Here is a 12,947-nt window from a genome sequence, read left to right on the forward strand (position 1 = left end):
CATAAGCAATCACTTTCCCTTCTTGCATCAAAACACATCCAAGGCACTTTCTTGAGGCATCATTGTAAACCATAAATCCCTCATCACCACTTGGAATAGTGAGAATAGGGGCACTAGTCAATCTCCTTTTTAACTCTTGAAAACTTTGCTCACAATCATCACCCCATACAAATTTCACATTCTTTTGAGTGAGTTTAGTGACAGGTTGAGCGATTCAAGAAAATCCCTCCACAAATCTCCTATAATAATCTGCCATGCCCAAGAAGCTTCTAACTTCTGTCACGTTTGTTGGTACTTCCCACTTAACAACAGCTTCCACTTTCTTTGGATCAACAAATATACCTTTCCTTGAAATCACATGGCCTAAGAAAGCAATTTCATTCAACCAAAATTCACATTTGCTGAACTTTGCATACAACTTCTTTTCTCTTAGTATGGATAATATATTTCTTAAGTGTTCCTCATGCTCGAGTGGTGCCATTCTGTAAGGAGACTTAGATATTGGGGTTGTCCCAGGGACCAAATCAATAGTAAATCCACCATCTCTATCTAGAGGTAAACCAGGCAAGTCATCTGGAAATACATCAGGTAAGGAGGTAAATCATGCCAATACTCTCAAAATAAAAGATGGGATGATTTAGTATACAAAAAGTGATCATTTTGTATAACAATCTATACTAGTATGATTGAAAGAGAGTCAATACATACTTAGTATAATATCAAAACTCTAAATATCTAGGAGAACCAAATCAGCAAGAAGTTCGTGTTCTCCAATAGAAATCAAACAAGATGATCAGATCGAGTTTGTTATCAAACAATCCCCAATAGCCATATTTACATATAGCATATAATCCAGTGGTTTAGGTTGAATGCCCATGTGATGAGCAAAATATTACGAATCAAATCATAGATGAGACGTATGGCCAAACAAATATTCGCATTCTTTCATAAACATAAATAGTATCTTCGACCACTAATTCAAAAGCTTTAGAATTATATTCCGCGATAACATACACTCTGACATGGGCTGATGATTTATAAGACAGTGATTCTTTCTTCTTGTCCAAAGGGCAATCTTTTATTTTATGATCCAAATTTTCGCAAGCAAAATAGGCTCCAGTCACCTACAATTACAAACTTATTTCATAATTTAACTCGCATCGTACACATGATTAAATCTTTTGTGGTGACTTCACTTTTTAAATCGATGATGTCTTGACCCTCTTGTTATCACATTCTGATTTATTTCTAATATATATATTTTTTTTTAGTAAACTTGTCCTTGCTATTCTTGTCCTTGATCTCTAAAAATTCTTTTGATCATCAGAACAATTTCGTACATCAAATATTTTCTCCAATCGCATCATCTATTTTTTTTTTGCCACCAATGTATTAGGTTCACCACGCTTCTACTATGCCACTCTGATTTAATATCCCCGATCAACACTTTTATCACACTTAATTAATCAAAAGCAGATGAAGTAGGAGGACTAAATGTCCTCGTCATCCTAGATTCCTAAAATGCATCAAAGAAAATTTTCACCAATCATTATAGTTCACCAGACCTCAATATATTTTACACGTCAACATATCAAATATTTCAGTGATCCTTAAACCATGCTCTACTACCACTCTGTCACGTCCCTCCCGAATTTAATTCTCATATAGGAGGTGTGAACCAAATTCAAGATTGATAATATTTAATTTAACAAACAATCCAGGATCCAATCACACATTTGAGGTCACTAAGAAAAACATTCAAGTCATTCACCTCTACAATCCACAATTTACAAAACCTATGCAGTTTATAATCATACATCATGTCACTAGATGATTCTTAAAATCCAAAAGCAACTTAACTAAACTAGAACTATATCATAAATCCATAAGCGCGGCAATTAATGCAATCACAAAGCCAACATGTACTACATGTTTATATCAGTACACAGTTTAAACTTAACATTTCCAAAATCCTAACGTAAGAGGTACATTTCAAATATTTACAAAATACATCAATCTAGATTTGTCATTGATATTCCGTTACACCCAAAAAGAACTTATACAACATCAACCTATCAAGTACAGAATATTTGTCCCAAAATCTTCTAGTCTTCCACTGCCTCAACCCAATTTACACATTTTAGTGAGCGATAAGCTATTCTGAAAAATTTATATAGCAACAGAGTGAGCATATAAAGCTCAGCAAATGACTAACATATCCATAGTAAAGAGGATAGGTTTCAAACATATAAGGTATCAAAATACAAAGCAGAGATACAAGATGAAACAGTAGCATGTTTTGTTTGAATGCTGAATTATAATGTCGAATCGTTCGAAGCACGTTTTATTCATACAATCAAGGAAAGGTAATTGGAGCATATCATTGGCATAAAGAGCATATCGATGACATATGGTAGTTTTCAAGGTATAACAAAGACTTATAACAATTCGAAAATATATCAAAGAACAAAACATGAATAGAAGCTCAAATGTCACATGACGATGCATTCATTTCATTCTTATCCAAAGCATGCATAGAAACATAGCCAAAGCTTTGGATATCATATCAAACACATAGAAGGTGAAGTGGGATCATAACATAATATAGTCCATCCATTTCTGAATGACCACCAAACATAAGCCTCCCACGTCTGGGAGCTCCATCCACCCACGTCTAAGTGAAGTCATAGGGGGCCGACAGAGCATCGCGGGCTCTAAGCATAACTCCCTTTACCATTTCTAGCAAAGGTTCATATTTATCCCACAAACACCAGAGTACAAAGGGATAGTATGAATAATGAAATTAGTTTATATTGGAAGCACATGCGGAACAATGAAATGTACATATGCCTTTCGAGTCAATACGATACAAACATAATCTTTCACAAATGTATTCAGATTTGAAAGGAAACAAAAGCAAGAGTATACAAGGATTTCAAGAAATCACATATGGCTCAATTGAAACAAGAAAGTTAGATAAATTCAATGTCTAAAGAAATGAAACTGGAAGAGGCACATATCGAAAGCAAATGCGGAACAATAGGATGCATGTGCCGAATCATTACGATGCAAACATGAACTTTAGATGATAGCTGCAGATGTACAAATAAATAAAAGACAAAAGTATACAGAAATTTAAGGTAATAATGTAAAGCTTAACTGTAGAGTGTTTGCCGAAATCGATTTCCAAAGAGAAGTAACAAGGAAAGCCGAAATCGACCAAAGCTCGATTCTAGCAGAATTTGATAGGAACATTGTATAAACTATTTGGATAACCAATTGTGCTCCAATTTATACAAAATAGGTGTCATTAGAAAGCTTTGTCAATCTAGTTTTAGTCAAATCAAGCTTTACAAGATTTGGAATTTACAACAGGGAGTTACAGATAATTTCATAGCGAAAGGTCTGAAAATATTAGCTCTATTTTACTGAATCCATTGGGTCGATGAAAGCAGATGTTTCAGTTAGCAATTCTAATCCAAAAATTTCAAATCAGGTATATACAGAAAGCATTTTGAGTCTATCTTCGAATAAATTATACTTTGTATGAATCTGAGTTCACAGTAGAAAGTTATATGTAGTTAAGCAACAAGAGATCAGAAATTTCAGTCCCTGTTTTGCAGAATCTATAGGGTTCATTTATACAGAAGTCTTAGTAGGCATTTAAACTCCAAATCATTTAATATTTATATCAAAATAAAGATTTTCTTGTCTACTTTCAAATGGAATAGGTTTTGTCTAAATCAGAGTTTATTATAAAATGTTATGACTGAAACATTGCATAGAGGTCAGATTATCGAAAAATTACAGATTCATAGCTTTATATAAAAACGAAAGAAGGTCTGGTTCTCAGTTGAAATCTTTCAAATTTTGTAGAATAAAAACGGAAACAGAGATTAAGGTTACTGTGGGATAGGGTTAGAATACTTGCCTTAAAATTATTTGAAACCCAAATGTGAGAAAATTGATGAAAAACCTCAAGCTCTTCTTCTTCTTCTTCTTCTTCTTTTCTCAAACTCACGTTGGCTGCAACTCTTCAGGTTTGTTTTCTTTAACCTTTTATCTAATTATTTTAGTTTTGGCTAATGCAAAAGTTGCAATGTGTCATGCATGCATGAAAGGGTCTAGGTATCATCTTTAGAGAAAAGATAAGTGGCACCCTTAGGTTAGCTAGTGACACATTTCCATTATTATTTTTTATTTTTTTAACTTAAATATGAATCTTTCATAAATTATATCAAACTTTTAATATTTACTCTTAGGTCCCTAGCCATAAACTTTTAATATAATATCATTGAATATAAAATAATTATTAAATAATCTTTATTTTTTACAAACAAACCTTTTACTAAATTTTTAAAAAAAGGGGGATGTTACAGTGTGTCGCTAAATTAATTCTAAATTCACTTTAAATAGGTCAAAAAAAAATATATATATATTTCAGCCATTTCAGGGGTTAAATAAAATTGAAAATAGATATTTTAAATAGCCTAAAATTAGAAAAAAATTATTTATAACTGCATAATATTTCTAAGGTTTAAAAAATAAAAACCCATAAAATTTCAGCCTAAAATGGTCAAAACTAAAAAAATAGTTAATCTTACCATTTTAAGTGTTTTGTTAACTAAAATAGGTACTTTGAAGGTACAAAAATGAAAAATAAATTATCTTTTATGGATTCACTTAGTTTTTAGAAGATTATATTAAAATTTGGGCCGAAAAACCTCGTAATTTCAGCTTAAATCTGTTAAAAATTAAAAATAGTAAAAACAAAATCATCTTTAGGAGTTTCATCGACTAAAATTAGGTCTTTTAATGGGCAAGAAATAGAAAAAAATGTTAATTAGGGATTCATTATACTGTTTTTGTATAAGACCCAAAAATACTTTAATCCCATTACAAAGCAGTGTAACTCATATGCCAAAAAAAAATTTTATCTCAAAACTTTGTAAAATCTTCTCCAATGAAACAGAAGTGATTGTGTGGCTAAATTTCTTCTAATTTTATTATAAATTGATCAAAATAAAAAATAAAAATTTAACATTTTTAAGAATTGAACCAACTGAAAATAGGCCTTTTAAAGATCTAAAAATTGAAAAAGAGGTCATTTAGATCTCTATAAGATATTTATAAAGTTTTAAGAAATTTTTGACCAAAAATCTATATCAGCTTAAAATGGACAAAAATAAAAACAATTCTTCTTTTTAAGTGCTTAATTAACTCAAAACAGTTACTTTAAAGGCTCAAAAATAGGAAATAAATAGTTTTTTACATGGTTTTATAAATTTTTTGCCAAAAAATTACAATTTAAAGTTAAATTGGCTAAAATAAAAAATAAAAAATTTAGCATTTTAAGAGCTTAATTAATTGAAAATAGTGTTTAATCTTAGATTTTGATGATAAAATCAATTGGTAAATTATTTGATCAAATCTATATGTTAAGAAAAGTGTGCAAGATTAACTACGATAGTGATCAAGGCATAAGGTAAAACGAAATGCCGGAGTCAAGATTGAGATTTCGTTGGGAGTTCGGGAGTTCGTAAGAAATCCGGAGGTTCGTCAGAAATGCTGTTGGAATTGACCGAGAAGAAGTTCGTCAGAACTCGTCAAGAAGATCGTCGTGAAGTCCAGGAGCTTACCAAAAGTCCACTGGAAGATTGTCGAGAGATCGTCGGAATTCCGCTGGAAGATCGCCGGAAGAAACCTAGACGTACTAGGCATGTTTTGTTTAGTGTATGCCTTAAAATTATTAGTTCGCACATAATTAGGGTTAGGTTTGGGAGGTAATATTATTAACCTTGTTAAGAGCCAATTGGGCCCATAATTGGACTAGTTTGGGCTAGATTCAAAGCCCAACTAGGTTGCCGGACCCTGTTTGGCGGTGGAACCACCTAGAGAGCGGTCTCCCAAGTGGTTTGGGTGGTGGTACCACCTAAACTGAGCGGTGGTACCATCGGTAGTTATTATTTCTAGGTGGTGTTACCATCCTGTCAAGCAGTGGTACCACCAAAACTCAGTATCCGAGACTCTGTCAAGAAGTGGTACCGCCCAATGTTAGAGTGTCAGGAGGTGGTACCGTCAGTACCCCGAAAACTCAGGATGAGACAATTTTTGACTCAAATTTTGAAGCCATTGGGTCCTATAAATATCTCATAATTTTTTACATGAAAAAACAACAAAGTGCAATCAAAGTGTGAAAAAAACTTTACGTGTTCGGGTATAAAAGTGTTGTAAAAGTGCAAAGAGTTCTGCTCCTCCCTCTAAAGTGTGAAAAAAACTTTACGTGTTCGGGTATAAAAGTGTTGTAAAAGTGCAAAGTGTGAAAAACACAGTGCAAAGAGTTTAATCATCCAAGAAGAAGTGTGAGGCCTATAAGGGTTATCTCTATTGAATCTCGGATTTTGATGATGAAACCAATTGATAAGTGTTTATGATTTGATCTGTGTTTTGAGTGATGCAGGATGCTTCGATCAAGGAGAGACAATTAAAATAGGAAAAATCATATTGGACCGGAGGAAAATATGTTAAAAGATTGGACGTTGGGCCGGATGATCGGTCAACATATCGACAGAAGGCTTTGAGCCATAGAGTCGGGCATCGGGCCAAGAAGAGTGGATATTGCGCCAAGGATATCGGAGTTGCGGAGGTCAACTGGCCGATTGAGCAATAGGCCACAAGAGAGGACGATGCGTTGAAGAATCGAACAAAGTGTCGATAGATCAATGACATGCCAGACAACATGATATTAGGATCAGAGCGGCACTAAGAGGGGGGGTGAATTAGTGCAGCGGATTAAAACTCGTAAGTTTGAAAATGATTTCGTAAATGCGTAGAAATTTCAATTCGATAATGAATGACTTGGTGAAAATAGCTCGAGAAAGTGAGAAGATAAAAACCGAAAGCTTGCTACTATGTAAATAACGGTTTAAGAAAGGTAAACACTCACACATTCAAGGAACACACTAATTTAAAGTGGTTCGGTCAAAATGACCTACATCCACTTGCGAAGCCTTCTTCGATGAGGCTCCCAACTTTCACTAGCAAATCACTTTAAAGGAAAATGACAAATATCCCTCTTACAACCTTTTACAAGTGGTTCACACTCTTACAGACATTTAAAGAGAAAGAGGGAGGTGAACACTCAAGCAATTGAAAACAAGACTTGCTAAAGACTTTGCTAAGGCTTTATCTCAATCTCTAACTTCTCAAAGGTTGTATTCTCTATTGAGAATTGAGGGGTATTTTTAGACCCTAAGAGGATTCAAATTTGGGCTCTAAATTTTGAATTCTCTTGGGTTCCTGATGCTGGTGGTGCCACCGCCTATCAGTGTCTGACACTGATAGTGTGCTGGCGATGCCACCGCCCAGTCCGACGGTGTCACCGCCGAACCTCTCAAGTGTTGGGCGGTGCCACCGCCTAGTCCGGTGGTACCATTATCCCTTAATCCTAACCCTAATTACATACAAACTACACAACTGAAAACATAGTCCTAAGCAAGTTTTCAACCGACAAACGTCGAGTCTCCTTCCGACGAGCTTTCCGGTGATCTTCCGGTGGACTTCCGATACACCCTCGGATTTTTTCCGGCGGACTCCCAATAGGCTTCCGATCTTGTGGCGAGTTCAGCGAGTAGCCGAGCCTTCTCGGTGATTTCCGTGAACCTCCGACGATCTCTTCGGCGGACTTCTAAAAACTCCGACAAGTTCTCGATTTCTTCTCGGTTGGTTCCAGCAGCATCTCCGACGAATCTTCAAACTCTCGAACACCCATCAAACTTGATTCCAGTAGACTTGCTTTATGTCTTCAAGCTATCATAGTTAATCCTGCACATGTAAAATAAAAGTTTGATCTAGACAATTACTCCTAAGCAATTAATCAAGTTGTCCGACATGTCATTGGTCCCTCGACGCTTCGTCCGATTCTTCGGCGCATCGTCCTCTCTTGCGGCCTATTGCCCAATCAGCCAGTTGACTCCGCAACTCCGATATCCTTGGCACAATACCCGCTCTTCTTGGCCCGATGCCCGAATCCATGGCCCAAAGCCTTCTGTCGATACGTCGACCGATCCACCGGCCCGACGTCCAATATTCTGACATGTTCCTCCGACACATAATGATTTTTCTGCTTTAATTATCTCATCCTGATCGAAGCATCCTGCATCACTGAAAACATAGATTAAATCATAAACACATAGCAAGTGGTTTCTGTTAGGATCGGAGCGGCACTAAGAGGGGGGGGGGTGGGTGAATTAGTGCAGTGGATTAAAACGTCGATTTTGGAAAATCTTTCGTACGATAAAAATCGAACTCGGAAATACTTAACTTGAACGCGTATTCGTAAAGATATGTAGCAAAGGTAATGAGGAAATAAAGTACGTAAGAAGGTTTGCAGTAATGTAAATAGCAATAATGAAATGCAAACTAGAGATCACGCCGATTTTAAAGTGGTTCGGTCAAATGACCTACATCCACTTGTGAGGCCCCTCTTCGATGAGGCTCCCACCTTCCACTAGCAAATCTCTTGAAGGGGAAGGGTAAATACCCCTCTTACAACTTTTTACAAGAGGTTCACTCTCTTACAAATTTTCAGCAAGAAAGAAGGAGGTGAACACTAGCAAATTGAAAATAAGACTTGCTAAGACTTTTCTAAGACCTTTCTCTCAATCAATTGCTTCTCAAAAAGTTGTAATATCAGCTGAGATTTGAGGGGTATTTATAGGCCTCAAGAGGATTCAAATTTGGGCTCCAAAATTTGAATTCTCTTTGGTTCCCGATGCTGGCGGTGCCACCGCCTGTCAGTGTCTGACACTGATAGTGGACTGGCGATGCCACTGCCCAGCCAAGCGGTGCCACCGCCTGGCTCTCGGGTGCTGGGCGGTGCCACTGCCTGGCTCTCAGGTGCTGGGCGGTGCCACCGCCAGACCCTTCGGTTCACTGGTTGGGCTTTAAATTTAGCCCAAACCAAGTCTAATTTTGGGCCCAGTTGGCCCCTAACCAGGATATAGGATTATCTTTCAATCCTAATCCTAATTACATATGAACTACATAACTAAAAACATCCCAAGCAAGTTTTCAACCGCGAACGTCAAGTCTTGTTTCGACGAGCTCTCCGATGAACTTCTTCCGACGGACTCCCAGCAAGCTCCCGATCTTGTGATGACTTCAACGAGTAGCCGAGCCTTCTTGGTGATCTCCATGAACCTCCGACGATCTCTTCGGTGAACTTTCAAAAATTCTGACAGGTTCCCGATTTCTTCTCGGTTGGTTCCAGCAGCATCTCCGATGATTCTTCGGACTCTCAAACGTCCATCGAACTTGACTCCGATATTCTTGCTTTATGTTTTCTAGTTAACGTAGTTAATCCTGCATACTTAACTCAATAATATGGATTAGATCAATTAACCCATCAATTGATTTTATCATCAAAATCCGAGATTCAACAGTTTCATCATCAAAATACGAGATTCAACAATCTCCCCCTTTTTGATGATGACAACCACTTGATGACGGAGTTAACCTTAATTTCCAGAGTTTAAACAAACTCTCCTTATCAATATGCCATATTGATAGAACCCTGAATTCAAGCCGAATTCAAGTCATTGCAAATATTCATCATTAATATTTATAACACGTCATCATGCATAACATGATCATACTTCTCCCCCTTTGTCATCAATAAAAAGGAGAAGTGTCATTTTCTATGTGTTTGAGATATAAAGTTCAATACATTGCATGAAAAAATATAGTGTTAAATTTTATCATGATGCAATCGAGCAATTAAAGATGTGCAAATTTAGCATGTTTGCTTTTATTGAGATAGCAACTGTTTGCTTCTTTTTCGACTACAAGCTAGCAAAAAATTTCGAAAGCAAATGCAAGATAGCTTTCTTATGTAAGCTCATGATTCTTGCTTCCTATTGCAATATGCAAGTTGTAAGTTTTTGAAATATCCAAGTTCAACACATTGCATAATTAATATAATCTCCTAGTTTTATCATCATGCAATTTTGCTATTATCATCGATATGCAAGGTAGTATGATAGCAATTACTACAACATACAAGCTAGCAAATCTTACAATAGTTTTAGAACATGTAAGCTAGCAGTTTTGAGATGTTCAAGAAAGCATCCCTTGCTTCTTGAAATACGCAAGTTTGCTAGATGTGCAAGTTAGCATGTTTTGCTTCTTGAGATAGGCAAGATTGCACATTTGGTATGCAAATTTATAGTATGCAAGTTATCAACTTTTACACATAAAAAAGTTAGCAAAAAGATGTGCAAGATGGACTATTTTGCCTCTTTTCAAAATATGTAACTTGGCACATATTGCTTCTTTGAGATTTGCAAGATAGCACTTTTGCTTGAGATTACAAGATAACATTTCTTGCTTTTGAGTTGAGCAAACTAATAAGTTTTGTCCCTTTTTGCGATATGTATATTTGCAATTTTTGCTTCTCTTGTCTTGTGCAAGCTAGCTAGCTCCTCCCTTTGTCATTGTCAAAAAGAAGGGAAGACCCTTTACATCAATTTCTAAATCATGACAAAGGTAAATATCAATCTTATTTGTGCATCATTATGTTTTCAAATTAAAATATGCACAACTTCAAAACTTTACATTTGTATCCTTACTTCATGCATTATACAAATAAATTAATCACTATGGGTATATCATACATGATACATCATTTTGGTAATAAATCATAGCATTTATCAATATTTTGATCATGATACCGAGCATTCATCATTTAGAGCATTCATGATACACATTATATGCATATATCATCACAATAAAAAGCAATTGCATGCATAATTTCAAATCATAAATGTTTCAAATCATGATGGTATTAATTTATCAAATTGCATCCTACCATGCATGATCAAAACTTCTCCCCATTTGTATTTCATGCATAATTTCATTTCATCACATTAGGAGTATTAAGAGAATTAATTGGGTGATGAGATAAATATTTCATGAATACATGAAATTATATAAAAAATCATATAATAAGTGTTTCATACATTCATATCATCACATGAAGGAATATAAACAAAAATTGGTGATGAGACATTACTTCATGAATGCAATAAAATTCATATAGCATATCATGGTTTATTAGAACTAGTCTTCTTTTTGGTGAATATAAAAATAGTAGGAGAGCAAGATCTCAATTCATGCATATCAAATATTCAATCATCAAAATCATGATTCATCTAGAAAATGCTCCTCTTTAAATATTCAAAGAGAGATCTTAGGAGATCAAATAATAAGAGATTTTCAAATAAAATTTTAAGTCAAGAATTAAAAAAAAGATATTCTCTTTAGTAAATCACAAAAGGAAACGTAGGAGAAAAAAATTTCAATTCATACATAAGAACTCTTATGATTTATATTGAAAATTTTCTCAAAATGTAAGAGAATAAAGAGTAAGAAATCTTGATTCATAAAGGATTTCATGTTATAAATTTCAAGAGATCATGATCGTAATTTCGATAAAAATTTATTCAAATTTAAATCATCAAAATCATTTTCAAAATCCAAGATATTCACAAAGATGATACAAATGGATTCATCAAAATCAATAAGATAGAGCAAAATAATTTTCAAGAAGAATGTTTTCCTCTTTTTGGTTGTTTCAAAACATATGATTTTGTTTCATTTATGCCAAATAAAAACATGTATCATGTTTAAAACCAAAAGTGTAAGATTTATTACAACAAAGATCAATAAGGCACTTTCATTATGGTAAAAATCAATAATCCGTAAATCGCAAGATTCATCATGCATAATTTCAAAATTTATTAAGCATGATCATTATGCATGACACTAAAACATGGTTTCAAAATGTTTAATATTTTCATTACACAATTTCATCATTATGCATCATCATATTTTCAAATTCGAACATGCACAATTTCAAAACTATATCTTTCATTTTTCATGCATGATACAAATAACTCAATCATCATTATGAGCATATTATATATGATATTCAAGCATTCATGATACATCATTTTGGCAACATGATCATAGCTTTTCAAATGATGATATCTAAATGTCAAAGTTTATTATATCCTATCATGCATGATCATTAACTTATCATTTGTATTTCATACATTATTCAAAATATCAAGAGAATTTTGGTGATGAAATATACATTTCATGAATGCAAGAAATTTTACATAATAAAATTCAAGTCATAAATTATCAAGATGTCGAGTAGCATAGGTTAATTTGAATAAATCATTTTTAGTGAATACCAAGAAGAATCACATCATGAAAGAATTTTGATTCATGGAAAAATTTCATGTATCGAGAAATCAAGATGATAATTTATAAAAAAATATTACAAGTTATATTCAAGAGAAAAATCATCATTCGTTTTCAACACATTCAATTTGTCAAATCAATATCATGATTTTGATATAACTTATTTCAAATTCAAATCATCAAATCAAAATCATTTTCAAGAGATTCATATAAATCAAAAGATAGATAAAACAATTTTCAAGAACAATGCTTTTCTCTTTCTAGTTATTTAAATTCATGTCATTTATTTCATTATGCTAGATAAATATGTGCATCAACATTTAGGATAGACAAATGAATTTTGTCATAAAAACCATCAAGACCAATAAACCACAAAAATTATTATGTATAACTTTACAATCTCATGCATAAAATCATCAAATCATAGTATCAAAATTTCAATATTTTCATTCCATCATTTTGCATTGGTTTCATTGAACATAATTTTGAATGATTCTTATAGATAACTAAAACTTCTTTAGTTTTAATTTATGTGATTGACTTTATATTAGCATGCTCAAATTTTGTTCTTAAGTCAAAACCATACATCATGTTTGACAACCAAAGACAAGGTTTGAAAAAAAAAGATCATCAAGCCTTCCATTCAAAAGCCATGCATCATTATTAAGCATGCTATTAAA

Source organism: Musa acuminata, chromosome BXJ1-9 (genome assembly GCF_036884655.1).
Source record: "Musa acuminata AAA Group cultivar baxijiao chromosome BXJ1-9, Cavendish_Baxijiao_AAA, whole genome shotgun sequence".
Taxonomy (NCBI): Eukaryota; Viridiplantae; Streptophyta; class Magnoliopsida; order Zingiberales; family Musaceae; genus Musa; species Musa acuminata.